The sequence below is a fragment of the Egretta garzetta genome, unplaced genomic scaffold (genome assembly GCF_000687185.1).
Source record: "Egretta garzetta isolate BGI_Z169 unplaced genomic scaffold, ASM68718v1 scaffold79, whole genome shotgun sequence".
Classification (NCBI taxonomy): Eukaryota; Metazoa; Chordata; class Aves; order Pelecaniformes; family Ardeidae; genus Egretta; species Egretta garzetta.
This window is the reverse complement of record NW_009260791.1, coordinates 2,614,509-2,629,759: the sequence shown is the minus strand read 5'-3', so window position 1 is coordinate 2,629,759 and position 15,251 is coordinate 2,614,509.

The following is a 15,251-nucleotide window of genomic DNA, read 5'->3' as shown; positions in this document are numbered from 1 at the left end:
AAGACCGAGAGGGGACCTTATCAACCCATACAAATTCCTTAAGGGCGGAAGTCACGAGGATGGAACCAGCCTCTTTACAGTGGTGCCCAGCGACAGGACTAGGGGCAATGGGTGCAAACTGAAACATAAGAGGTTTCAGTTGAATCTGAGGAAAAACTTCTTTACTTGGAGGGTGACAGAGCACTGGGACAGGCTGCCCAGGGGGGTTGTGGAGTCTCCTTCTCTGGAGATAGTCAAAGCCCGCCTGGATGAAGTCCTGTGTAGAATGCTCTAGGAGAACCTGCTTTAGCAGGGGGGTTGGACTAGGTGATCTCCAGAGGTCCCTTCCAACCCTTGCGATTCTGTGATATCTGAGGCCTTGTCTATGCACAGACAAACGTGCATCCATGCAACTTAATCCACAGCTGTGACTAGTTCCTTTATAAATTAAAGACAAAGTCCATTATCAACAGGAAACCAAATTACAACAATTATTTTGAATGACAATGAATAATACCTTTAAAAATGTAGTTTTGGTGTTAGTCTTTTTAGCCTTAAAAAAGTCTATTGAGAGTTTCCCTAGTAATTAAAGTTATGTGACATTTTAAGTATCTAAGCAAACCAGGATGCATTTGCAAGTGAATTATTTCAGTAATCTGTGCAATCATCATAGGAGTCAGACAGATCTAAGTCAATGACTCTAGTCACTCTCAAGTTGGACTGTTGCAACGGCAGAGGTAACTCAAATAGCCATGCGTAAGGAGGTAGCTCATGCTGGGGAGCCCTCAGAGGGTGAAGATAGCCTTGCTTGGGCCTGGATTGCTCCCACATAGTCCCAGGTTTCCAAAGACAACTGTTTAGCAAGGGAGCGAGCTACAGGTTCTTCAGACCATTCCAGAGAGCACAATATGCTAACTCTGACTATCAGTGCATTCTGGCTTTATAAAAATGCCTAGGGGAGATACCTATTCAAGATACACAAACAGCCTTTAGGACTTAGAGGATTAAATTATTGAGCCTTAAGAAGTCATGGCATATAACCTTAGCTTGATAACTGAACACATGCCTGCTCCTGACATATGATAAATGCAAGGTCATTTGACTTAACTTAGGAAAAGAAAGTGTTACGAGGAATTACCCCATGCCTCCTACAGGCTAGTTGTGCACACAGGTCTGTTACCACAGCTCAGCTGATACATAGCAATTTCTTCAGTTGTGCTAAAGTTACTGCATGTACAAACCCTGATTCTGCCCTCTTGTGACAATATCACAGGAAAATGACGTTCTTTTAAAAGTCATATGAATTTGATAAAGGAAACACAACAATTTCAGAAACTTTCACAACAGTGAAGTGCCCCTGGAAAGTAGTTAATGTAGGATGTTCTGAGATATCCATGTAGATGCATACTCTAATGTGCTTGGCTTTCCTGTATATAAATGCAATTACACTTTTCAATTGGACATAGCGTAAACAGATGTAAACAATCTCGGAGCATCACAGCAGAAAGCAATGGATTGGGTGCATCTCCCTCTTCTGCAGACAATCAAACTGAAAGCTCACACCACACCAAGACCAGACCCTGCCATCAGTCACGGCAAGCTTCTGAAAAAAGACAAGAGGATGTCAGTGAAGAAAGTTCCAAAAGCCCAGGGGCAGAGGAGATCCTGGAACAGGCCACACAGCTCATTACAGTATGGTGTGTCCCAGGACTTCATTTCAAGGATCATTCAGGGTATGCCCAAGGAATATGCAAAGCAGGCATAAAGCTTATCTGTTATCGATGTTGGGAAAGCTGTGGTATAAATGGAAAAGATCCTGAGTTCTGACCAATAACTTCGTTGTTACAGAAATACTATGCGCCACTGAACAGCTTTGGCTTCTGTGCAAAGTGCAAGTCATGCCTTTTCCCTTAAATGTGATACAAGACGGTTTCCAGCTGAGTGCTAGGGGTGGAGTCTGAACATACAAGTAGTGATTTATTCCAGACTAATTTGAACTGATTATTTGGAGGGACCTTCCAAAATGCAGTTACTGATTTAGCGAGCATGGCATGTATTTCAACACAAACTGATCTTGTCATAACTCCACCATGCCAGGACGTACATAGTTACACAGCATGACAAGATCACCCTAAACAACCTGAATCAAATCCTGTGGCCATAATACATGAAAGAAGCCCCTGTTCGTGTCAGCATTTGACGTTGTCATGGTCTTCATGCACAGCATAATTCAGGGGTCTGTTTTGCTGCCAGCAAGCCTCAGCATCTGTGCTTCCTACAACATAATCCTGTCAATATTTGCACAAGTTTTTTTCCCATGGCTCACCAATGCTTGACTTTTTTTTTTTTAGCGTGGAAGACCTCGAGCCTGTGAAACTTTTAGTGCTCACTGCACTGTTCAGTTCAATCATTCAATCACATTTCCATAGCTTTTTTTGAATGTTGTTGCAATAAGTAATGCAGTCACGAGCAGAACAGCTCTTGCACATGTCATGCACAGCTTGATCATGGCTGGGGTGGGCAGAAGGGGAAGCACACTTGGACTCAGCCAGTACATTGGCAAACAGAGAGGACTTGTGCACATAGGCTCAGGGAAATCTGGTAAATTCTTGCAAGATGTAGCAAAAACCAATTCCTAAAAATATTTTTTCAAGTTAGGGCAACACTGAGAACTGAGGCTGTACCTCCAGAGATCCTAGAATGAAACCTTGAAACCTGGGTAAGCATTCATCCAGTGCATGCACAGCTTCTCTTTGTGAGTAACGGGGTGTGTGCCTGCACAGAACTGCCATGCTCCCTCCTGGAAAGGTTTGGCATATCCTATACTGACAGAATACCTGAGGGACAGCTGTATAATGTAACAATGTGGAAATGTCCAAAAGCAAAACAACGAAACAGGTCTGTGATATAGTAACTGATCTCATATTCATTGGTCTGTACTGGGCTGGGTACAGCAACATGAGGTCAGCCAGACTCCTTGCTCTTATCTAGCAAACCCAAGGAGAGAAGCAGAACACAAGTCTATTTTCAGCCTTGACAATACACCGCTGCAGTGAAGCTCATCCTACCAATTAATTTTTGACAAGCCAGGCAGTGGCTGGTGAAGCTTTTTCATCCATATAAACCTAGCAGTTAAGTCCTGAAAATAATACACAATTGCTTCTATACATGAGAATGCTTTACCAGTTCAGCCTAAAACTCATTTTAAACCTGTTCTCTACCTTCACCAGCCAAAATATAAGTAGCTTCTCTCATACTGAAACAAGGATGTTGTCATGGAACCAACACCAATTTGACTAAGCAGGTTTAGAGATCACCTATCAGCTGAATTAATTGTCTCCAATAGATAGGCCTTAGGAGTCTTCCCATTAGATATTACATCTACAGTGCAGTAGGGCTAGACCTACAGTTCTGCAAGTGTCATTAATTCTCTGTTAGGTTGGATGAACCATGGTTCCTTCACATTATTCTTGCTCACCAGCAGGGAATAGGTTATTGCTCCTCACTACAGTTTGAACTTCACAAGGGTGGTTCTGAACTAGAGGCAGAAGACTCCAGTGTGAAGCAGAAGAAAGGACTGAGCTGCACAAGTTCACAAGATGTACACACTGACTTCTCTAGCAATGTCCAACTCTGCTGCTGGCTCCATACATCTGACACAGAGCTGAGAAACTGGAGACAAGCTAATGTGGAGATGCACCAAGTTGTCAGCTTCACAGCAGAGAGCAGATATAGCAACTAAAACCCCTTCGCACCACAACTCCTCCAGCAAGCCCAGGCCAGCCCTTAGGTGCAGTACATACCACCTGTCTCAGCTCAAGAGGTGCAGCTTGTGTTTGATGGAAGACATCTGTCTACCCTATGACTAGACCTGTGGTTCCTGTGAGAACAGGGATCTTGAGAGAGGAGTTGTCACGATGCAGCAAGCTCATAAAATCATTTGCAGGACACCTAGTCCGGTCATGAAGTGTAACTACTACCACCACTAGAACATGTCAGCTGTGCCTTTGTCTAGCTGAGTCTTGGAAACTTCCAAGGATGGAGGTTCCACCATATTGATAGGTAACATGTTTCACTGCAGCACAGGCCCCCTAGGGAAGTTTTGCCTATGCCTTGTTTGAATATCTCAAGACACAGTACGTACTGCTGGCCATAGCTGGCACAAGACCAAGTCCTATCTAGACTGTTCTAAAAATGGTAAGTATAAAATGAGCAAAAAATAAGCAAACATTTGGAAACAGGCTCACAAAAACAGTGTACAAATGCATTTCTCATGCTACCTAAAACTCAGCACTAACTATGAGAACTCCTTCAGGGTTTCTGTTTTCAAAAGCACTTTTAGTCAGCAGAACTGAAGGAAGACTGTGGTACTCTGATACTCCCTCTGACAGAATAAAACTGCATTAAAACAATCAAGATGACATAAAACAATGTCTGACTGCAAGCCTGGCTTCCACAGCCTTCTCTGTTCAGTAGGGCAGTTTACAGAGCATGGACTTCAATCTCTGATTATGGCCCCGTTTATGCTGCTCAGTTCTCCAAGGTAGTTATCAAGTGCAAATAAACTCACAGGGGGACACATGACTCCTCTGGTTCTAATTAATGCCACTGAAACTCATCATTAGCTAGGTGTTTGAGGACAGCTCATACACATCTAACCATCCATCAGGAAACACCTATTGTATAATAGCAAACAAAGGGTCCGTTGAATGAAGGAAGCCTTTTCTTCAGGAGATGCTTCTGATTTGGTTCAAGGCTGAAGCACCCAAACTCATGTGCCTCATTTGGCTCTTTGCCCAATTTCTTGCTAAAGCAAGTTTTATTCTGCTCTACCATGTTCCAAGTTAACTCACTGCATAATTCAGCGTAGCTGTCTTAAAAAAAAAGATCACACTTAGAATCACAGAATTAGGATTGGAAAGGACCCCTGGAGGTCATCTGGTCCAAACTCCTGCTCAAAGCAGGCCCAGTTTTGAACTCAGATTGGGCTGCTCAGAGCAAATTGTGACTATCTCTGAAGAAGACAGCCTCTCTGCAACCACTCCCATTATGGAGAACTTTGTAGCTATTGCAACTCCTCCGTTGCACATGTTGTATTCATTGCCTCTTCTGCTGTGCTCCTCCAAGTACAAACTGCCCATGTCTTCTCTTTAATTACCCAATAGACAGCTGAAGCCTACAATTAGGCCTCCCTTAGTTGTTTCTTCCACAGCTGAATAAACTCAGGTCTTTCAGTCTCTTCTTTTTAGCTCATGTACTCCAGTCCTCTAACAGTTGTTGTCACCATTAGCTGGACTTGCACCAGTCTGTCAACATCTTTCCTGTACTGGACAGTGCAAAAATGGACACAGGACTCCAGGTACAGTCTTGCAATTGCTGACTAGAGGGGAATAATCACTCCTCTTGACTTGCTGGATATAATCCTATTAATGCAACCTAGCACGCAGCCTTCACTACTGCTAAGTCATGCTGCTGATCGATCTTCAGCTTTTCTACCAGGACCCCCAGGTCCTTTTCTGTAGAGCTGCTCTCCAGCCATGTGGATTCTAGCCCACACTTCTTTCAAAAACAACATTCACTTTCTGACACGCCTTAGCAACATCACAAAATTAGCATGGAATTTGTAATTTAAGGGCAGTAAATACACCTCATGAGCAGAATAGAAAATAGATGGTTTGTGGGGGTGCCGGAATTTGCTTGTAACTGACAATTTAGGGGGTATTTTGGCATAATTTACAAATTGTACATCCCCACCTCCTACTTTACTTCTTTTCCCAGCACAGTATCTGTGCCTTACACATTTGCATAAGATGCTACAACTTTTGCCTTCTCTGAGGCTTCATGCACCAGACATTGCAGGGCAGCCTGTTCATCAGGTCGACTGGGGAGAGTGAACCAGGAGCAAATGTCTGCTATCAGAGTCAAAGGAAGCAGAAGGGACACATCCTTGCACCACAATGTCTAACCTGTGGGCAAAAGAAAGTTCTCTGGTTCAGAGCAGAAGCCAGGGAGTGAGGGCTGGAGGAAAGGACCGGAGTTGAGCGCTCCCCTCATCTTCTCACTCAGTTTGAATGAACAGAGGGAGAAGGAGAAGAAAGAGGACCTCTCTGGTGAGGAGAGTAGCAGAAAATAATGCAGCTCTCTGGAGAGGAGACCACAGCAGGGAGCAGTGAGGAGAAACGTAACTCTGGACCCCATTATATTTTCACCAACCTGCGCTCTTCCACCAGAACACCATAAACATGTCAGCATTGCCCCAGGATCAGTTCTACAACATTTCTCCCAAATCTAGTTCCATACCTGGTTATACAAGCTTCCCCAATGTACACATCAACAGATTTTGTATTCCGACTCATTTGATTTCTAGTACTATTTACTTTTTAACTCACAGTATGTTTCTTTTTCCTGTGGGTGGTTTAGAGCAGATTTCACAGCTGTTAGGCTTTATTTAAAGTGTCTGTTCTACTTAATTGTATTTTAAATGATTCACACTCTGCAGGTATGCCTCCTTCTCTCCTCTATCTGCTCTATTTTCCACTTTGCCCAAGCACAATAATCTCCTAAAACAAGATCCATTTTGTCTAGCACTGTAGCTATGTCAGTCAAGGGTGCAATCAATGTTAGAACATTACTTCCGGCAATAGCCTAGAGCAGATACTTAAAGAAAGATGATTAGAGGCAGGGCAGGAACACAATGACTATGTCCTTGGGGCACTGGGCTGATGCTTTGGAGATCTAACCACAGTGACCCCAAATCCCTTTCCAGGTAGCAATATAAAACACAGCATAGTTTGGGTCATTTCCTCTCACCCCCTGCCTTTCCCCTGGGCATGATTTCACATTTTTCAATACTGTGAAATCCTCTGTCACTGTGATTCTTCCATTTTTATTTATTCACATACCACACTTAGTTGTCTTTTATGGCTTCTAGTAATCTGCTTGGCTTAGAAAACTTCCTTTCCTTGTTTTTGGAGTTAGGTAGTATCTTTTGCCACTTTCCTTCCCCATGATTTAAGAGAGATGTGATTTTGTGGCAAATGCAGACACATTTACAAAACCTGCTAACATAAACTTAGTAATAGCTTTGGAAGTGTGCTGAGTGGGAAAAGATGAGGCCAGTACAAACCCTGTCAACAAAGCTCCACATGCTGCCATATTAGTTGCATTCATGCCACAGCATACGATAAAGCTTTCCAGGTATAATCTTAACCAAATAAAGAAACCGCCACCAAATACAGAAATTCATGTGGTGACCTACTTATTTAAATATATCAATCTTGTATACCAGAAACTCGTAAGGGGACCAGCATTTTGTAAAGATACATCCTTGCCCATATGAATCCACAGTCTAAATAATAGATGCATACAACAACTGTAGAAGCATATGCTGCCAACAGGTTCCTATAACATGGCAGAGTTTTAATGGAGAGTTGATAATTTTAACAGTTTCTCTTTTCATGTTACTCTGCCTTGTACAGATTATCTCTGTGTAATAACAAAATAAATTTATGGTATCTATTTTGTTTGTTCTGACCTTATACATAACTAACATCCACTCACACAAACTGAAAGAACTCCATGGAAGACTTGGTATTAAAATATTCAGTCTGAACAAACTATTTGGCAGGATTTGACCAATCAGGACAGTATTACAACAAATACAATAATTAATAATATCCTATTGCTTAGTACTTATACAACACTTTACATTTAGAAGTACTGCAAAAAGCATTACTTGATTAATCAATTAATCAAGAAGCTAAAAAATTAGCTACATCAACTAATTAATTAATCAAGAAGCTATTAAAAGCCTGACTGAAAGGATATCTATTGCTGCTAGAAATAACAATGCAATTGCAATGCTGTGGTGCAAAGTTAAGAATTTCAGAGTTGAGAAACAAGAGTTTGCGGCTCTGTGAGGATTCACCTGCATGATTTTGAGATGCACCCTAAAGGTGTGAGGCATGGGAAACCAGAAAAAGGCTAGAATATGTATTGTGAAACGTAAGTGTAAAGGGTTTTTTGAAATGGTATCACTTTCAAACGCAAAAGAACAAGCTATGGCTGAGATCCTGCCTTGCAAGAAATTCCCACCCTGAAGGTAGGAAAATTAAGAGAAAAAAAAATACTTCTACTTTATTTATCAGCCTTGGTATCAGTTGCTGCCTTTATTATGAGTTGTCTAAGACCTACTGAAATAAGAACTAAAATGGGTATTAACCAGTTAATTAGTCTCTGATGAGAAGATGCTAATGGCTTGCTCAATATGTGCTGCTCACTCTGTGATCGTGACTCAACTCAGCCTAAGAAATCTTTGCAAGAGCTTTGCTGTTAGCCTGTAACATAACCTTCAGAGGCAGGGGAGACCAAGAAAGAGTTGCATCCAAATACAGATAAAACAGAAGAAGCACAGACATCCTTCCCAGCTCCACTGAGGGCCATGGTGTGGAAAGGCCAAGCCCTAGGGGCAGAAATTTCCCTTGAGGGCAGATGAGTTAGACATCCACTTACTCTTTACCTCTTGCTTATAACCAGGCCATCTATTCTGCAACCTGAGCACCTTACCAAGCTATACACCTTACAGAGCAGGGCTGCAACTAATTTCAGTAACTTCTCTGATCTGATCCTTCCAATTGCTGATTATTTTGCCCCACTTTGACAAGGCCAAGCAGTAGATGAATTTCATCTGCTAGAACACACATTACTCTAAAGCTATGGGAAGGTGTGAGTGAGAACAGCCACACTGATGACTACCAGGTCTTGTGCACAGGGTTTACCAGAACAGGCTGAATGTTCAGGATTGTTCGTCTCCCAATCCTACAGTCATACTTCTGATGGATACCGAATTGCAAAGCATAGAAAGGGGTGTCTGAGACACTGTGGATCCGCTCCACCTAGCGATTCCAGAACATGTTTGGCTACATCTTGATGAAGATAGCTGCAGGCAACAATATAGGGCACTGTAGACTGTATATCATCTGCAGGCTACTGCTTGGTGATCATGGCAGTAGAAGAGCTGAGGCGAGTTTTCCATTCTTCCTAAGCTGACCTGTGATAAGACAGGTTTTATGTAATGGGATCATTAATCCCCTCCCCCACTTTCTTATTCCAATTTTCACCCCCCTCCCTTATATTTTATTAAATTTCAATCTCTCTTTGGTAATAGCGAACAAACAGAAAATGAGAGTAGAATATTATATCCCATAGCATCACAGCAGCTTGAGAGACAGACACATCAGCACAACTGAAGGGGGGAGGAGGAGATGCTCTTACCAGGTATTGCAAATATGTAGACAGAAAGAGCACTTGCACAAGTGAAGAAAGCCCTTGGTTTGCAAAAGCCCTCGGTTTGCTTGTGTCTTGAAGCAGAGTACTGGGGCTGCCTACACTTCAACTTAATTGGCATAAAGTGAGGCACATTTTGGCAGCCAGGGTCTCCAAGGATGAACAGTAAAACCAGATTATACACCCTGGCATGCAAGGCACAGTCTGGTCCCAATCCTTGCATCCTGTAAAGACTGTGGGTTTGTACGTATTCTATTGCAAAAGCCATGTATACTACAGGTGACGCCCAAGGTTAGGTGCCTGGGCTACAGCTTCATGCAAAAAATGAACAGCATCCCTATGACTCAATGTAGAACAAAGCCTAACATTTTCTATACAAAAACATTTTGTATTCCATTTCTCAAATGGAAAAAGAAAAGCCAATTCTGAAAAGCATAGACACAATGTGTTATCAGTCTAGCTGTAGTCTGTATAGTATGTCTATATGGCATACTGCTGGTGAGGAATCTTTCCTTCCCCTGCTAACACTAGATTAGTAATTCTCTTTCACACTGTATGGCTCTGGCATCAGCTCTCCTGTTCAGGAAAAGCCCAGTCTCCCTGACTGAGATCACTATTTATACTGGATACCCATTAATTGCATTGCTTGGAATGATTTGCTGTGGGTTTTCTTTTTTTTTATTCTAGCTGCATTATGTCGTGATCTGATGATTGATTGGGCCCTGTGAGCAATCATGAGCCCAAGCCTATTGCTGCTAGCTTGATAGAGTGTATATCTCTATTTCATATTCAATAATGATGAATGGTCATGGCTTACATTTATATAGCGCCTTTCATCCAGAAAGATCCCAAAGCGCTTTACAAATTGATTTACTGTGCAAACTATGGAGTTTATTCTCCGCTTCATAAGCTCATATAAATCCCGTTGAGTTACTTGCAGTTCATCACAGTACTTGGTATTGCCCAAACAAAGCACAAGCACTCTTTATAATACACCTAGAAGAGAGTCAGGGAGCACTTACAAAAATATGCAAGTGTTCAGAACCTCTGTTTTATGTCTTATCCAAAAGGCAGAATCTTTAGCAGCAAAGCACCCACCTAACCCTGTGAAAGTGCTGCTTTCTGCACTACTAACAGGGCTTCCTGTAGCAAAGCATTCCTCGCAGAGGACACCACCAAGGGCTGAGCCCACCTGCCTACATGACTGGACCCTGAGGCAGTAGCTGCTAAAAACCAATCAGTTCCTTCTGGTTTTTGTTTGTTTGTTTTTTTGTTTTTTTTTTTTTTAAATTACTATTAGCAGAAAGCTACTAGCAGTTAAACATTAGGAGCCATCAATATAGGTTGTGTGGGTTTCTTCTGGTTTTCAGAAGAATGAAACATGAGGAAGGCTCAGGCAACCTTCCTGGCAATAATTTTGATCAAGTATTTAGCCACAGGATGATGCTCTGCACTAACATTTTGAAGCAAATTACCCAGTTGCCTTCTCCCCCGTTTAACTGCAGGTGGGGAAGGAAATGCACCAGGTATGTGCCTGGCTTCAGCAGCTGTTGTTGTTCCCCACCTTGATGAATAGCAAAAGGGAGTCCCAAATCTGGAAGCTAGCCCTCACATCTATCAAACCTGAGGGAAGAAGGGAACTCATGACTGAGATGAAAGGTAATCACCTCAACTATTTTTTCCATATTCTCCACTCAATCTAAAAGTATTAAAGGAGCAAGAGCCTCCATTACTTTGGCAGGGAGTTAAGTGAGATGCATAAAAACAAATGCAGAAATTCTCAAATAAACATGGTGTCTGTGAAAATGAGATGCCAACAGTGGCTCTTACCAGTATGCCATGAGTGTAATCTCAACAAGCTGCCAAGTACCTTTTCTACCCCTGCTGTATCGCTTCTGAAATGGCTGTAGTACCAATGCTGGTTCTAATCTGATCAAAGACAAAGTCATGTTAAGTTTCCAATGCTTCTGTGAAAGACCCACCTCCTAAGGGATTTTAATCTAAGAATGTTCTGTGGGAACCGAAAAAGAAATAGCTAACAGATATTTGAAGGCAAAAGGTATCAATCTAGTGCTAGAATTACATATGACTTTCAGGTTTTCTTTCTTGCCCTGTCAGAATTACCATGCTGACATACTACAGTAATAAGTTAAAAAAATAAAAAGAGAAAGAACAAAACCTTCCCTCCTTTATTATATTATGGACTGTTGGCCAAATTCTTTAACATCAGATCAAAAAAGGAAGATGACAAAGGTTAAGATAGGAAAAAAAATCCCTTCTTGAACACATGAGTATTTTGAAGAATAACTCCAGCAGCAGGATTGACAGCATCAGCCTGAAAGGCCCCATATAACATGCATTCCTGGGGCAGGAGGGAGGGGGAATCAGACAGGAAACACAGGAGGATCTATCCAGCAGTTTCATAACATGTTCAGGCCAGTATAGCTGCAGTCAGTCCCTCAGTCATGCGTGTCCCACCTCTGTTTTGGTCAGCTCTAGCAGCTTGTCCAATACCAGTAAAATCTTTTGGACAACAAGTGAGTGAGGTTTTAAGGAGGCTGTACGTAGACATGTCCTCTGGTCTCCCCCCTGTTATGAATATCCTGCCCATCTGATCTCGGTAGGAAGTGGTTACAGTGAATGTCATGGAAAATGGTATGATGAAGCACATGGAAGCCTTAGAAATTTCCTGCGGAAAAGGCAGAGAGAATGCAACAAAACATCTACTGTTGAGCAATGCTTAAACAGGGCACCTGCCCCTGCTGCACACCTAGGGCATGAGACCCCATAACCACTCTGAAGACTCCTCTCCTACTTCAGTGAACAAGTAGCATGTCTGTATTGCCATTTGTTATCTGCATTTTAAGTGTGGACCTCAGTCATAATGCATTTAGTACAGGGTTTAAGTGGAGTATCAGCTTTTTCTTGGACATCTCCCCTCTAGTACCTAGATAAGTCACAAACAGTAAGAAATTTCTCTTCAAAATATCTGCATGGGAGCTCATGGTGTTAAAGAACTGCAAGATGAGAGATACAGCCTAAAGACAACATCACACATTCTTTCATTTTAGGGGACCACCATGGTGTGATGAAGGCCTTTTTTATCAGCCTAGCTTCCACAACTTTTGCATGACAATTCATTTTTACTTCAGTTCAAATTCTTCAATTTCATCTTCAACTTTACATTAGGTGCTTTGCAGGAGGCACATGGAAGGAGAATGAGAGATTGTAGGATTTAATTGTAAGAAGGGAGATTCTGACTGAATATAAGGAAAAATGTTTTCACCATAAATAAGCAGAGGAACATTACCCAGAGAGACTGTGGAACCTCCATCCTTGGAGGCTTTTAAGGTCCAACCTCATCCTTCCCACACACACTCCTCTGCCCATCTAGCACTTTTCCCAAGTCCCTCCCTCACTTGTTTAATTCCTCTTGTGTCTTATATTCTGCATCCCAGTATGTCATCTTCTGGTTTTGATGTCAATAGGAGGGGAGTGAGAATAAGAGCAAGACTCCCAGTTCTGGTCTACAAGATGACAGTGGCCTTCAGATGTTTGGAGAAACAGTGACACAGAACACCAGATCAAGACTCACAGACCTAAGATAAAGCATGCAACTGCATCAACAGGAGAACAAGTGAATAGTTCCATAATGAGGGTGGGTACTTGTGTGTTGCAGACAGCATTACCAGAATTTAGCTGCTGCCAAACACTAGCAAGCAGCTACTGACCTCATGTAAGCTACTGGGAAAAAAAAAAATCTCAATAACTTACCTATTTTTCATAATGCAGGGATACTGGAAAAAGTATAATGACCCTTCGCCTTGTTTTAAATACTTACCCCATTCCCTTCATGCTCTGGAGACATCAGAGTTCCTTAGCCAATACTGTAAATGCTGTTATACCAACAAAATACACATTGCTGGCAGTCCAGTGGCAGGTTTGTTTGTTGGTTTTTTTTTTTTTTAAATTAACACTAGAAGATGTTACAGGTTCCACTTTTGTTACCAAACAAATGTTTAGAAAGTATGTGCTTCCATAACTGTCCCATTTGACAGATTTTACAACCAAAGAATGACTAACTCATGAGATCAAAATCAACATGAATATTCATGAGGAGGAACAGGCATGCTGGTAGAATAACAAGACATTCTTACAGCCTGCTATTTGTAAGCTTTAGAGAAGCCACAGAATCATCCCATAGTTATTGTCCGATATTGAGGTTGCGATGCAGTTTCTCCTAGTCATGGGTTTCACAACCTGACCAAGCTCTTCTAGCTAGATGGCCCCAGGCTGACGCCACCAGAGCCAGACACCAAAAGGCAATACCATACCAACCCACGTGGCTCCCTACCACAGCTGCACCAGGAGGGCTAGAAGACTGAAGACCGCAAAAAAACCCCGAAACCCAAAAACCAGCTTACCTCAGGACCAAGGCTATCAGACTGGAAGGGAAACAAACACCATACTTTAGGAAACCCTGAAAAATTATCAATCACAGGAAAAGGAGTTCACCCCATGTGAGGAGACACCATCCAATCTAACTGTTCAGCAAGTAGTTAGAAAGATGTTATGATTTTTATCCTTAGAAAACATGTTAACAACGGGACATCTTACCAGTGTTGAACAGGTGACAATAAAGCCAGAAAGGAATTGTAAATTAAGGAAAACACATCAAATTAGTTAAAGCAACAGGTTCAGAGCCCATTTCCTGGCAAAATAGCTTTCCAGCTCACAAAAAATGCCAACATAAGTGACATAAGTTGGCCTTTCACTGACACTCAGCTGCAAAGCTAAGAACCAAAAAAATGCTGGAGGCTGAGATTCTCCTGATCTAGAAGGATCCTGTCCCTCCATAGCAGGAGACACATTCAGAGACAGGGATGCCAGGGAAGCCTGCATCACGTTCCAAAGCTTTATTTATCCCAAGGATGAAGAGAAGATTCTGACAGCTCTCTCCACATGCATCAGTCTACCCTTGTTCACCAGCACGAAGCTCACATTGTATCAGCACTGTAAAAAAAGGAAGACGACACAGACAGCCATTTTGGAAATGAAAGCAAAAGCTTTTAAAAGCTTTGCAAGAAGGCAGTGTGACTGGTAGTACTCAAAGACCTTAATTTTACACACAGAAATAAGAATAAAGCAATGTGGCATAAAATTTTCAAGTTTCTTAGCCTTTGCAGGCAGATCAGTTTGGATAGAATATAACAGTGCTCAGCACAGTGTGCACTGAAGACCTCCATGAGCCTAAAACATCATTGCACCTGCTGGTACATAGTGCCTCCCACTTCACCAACAAACTTTCCATCCTGCAGCTCCCCAGAGATGGTTGTGACAGGAGCCCACAGCAGCCAGAGCTACATGTCTGGTAAAGCCCTCTGAGCCGAATAGAATGTGACAGTACAAAGAATCATCACTAAAGCAGGAAGGGAGTCCAAAAATACATATGAATCAGGGCCTGGAAAAAGAGTGTTTTACAGGAGCTTGTTACAAAAGCAAGTGGAAAATGACTGCATTCCTGGTTTTTTTTTTTCCTTCCCAAAGCAAGCAAGTGCCAGAAAGCATGAATCCTATTTGTATAGGAAAACACACAAACCTCTTTAGACTCCCAGTGTGGAGAAGCATGTTGAACCACACCATCCCCCTGCAGCCCTCCCTCCCTCTCATCTGCCGTAGATATACAAGGCTAAGTTGATGAGCTGTTCAGCTTAGTGTGAAATGTGTTACATTTTCCCCCCAGCTGCTTCCTGATTGCAGTATTTACTTTTAATCTCCTCTGCCTCAATGCCCGATAAAAACTTTGTCACATTAGATGGTGACAGATGGGAAAGAGAAGGGGGGGATCACTGCAAGGGAACGTCCTGGCTTCCCAATAATTTTTCACAACGCCAATTATGTCCTTCAGTGCTTCCCGGCATGTGCACCCATGTCAGCAGAGAAGGAAATAGAAAGGCATAAATAAAGACAAAACCAGGCACTGCGTG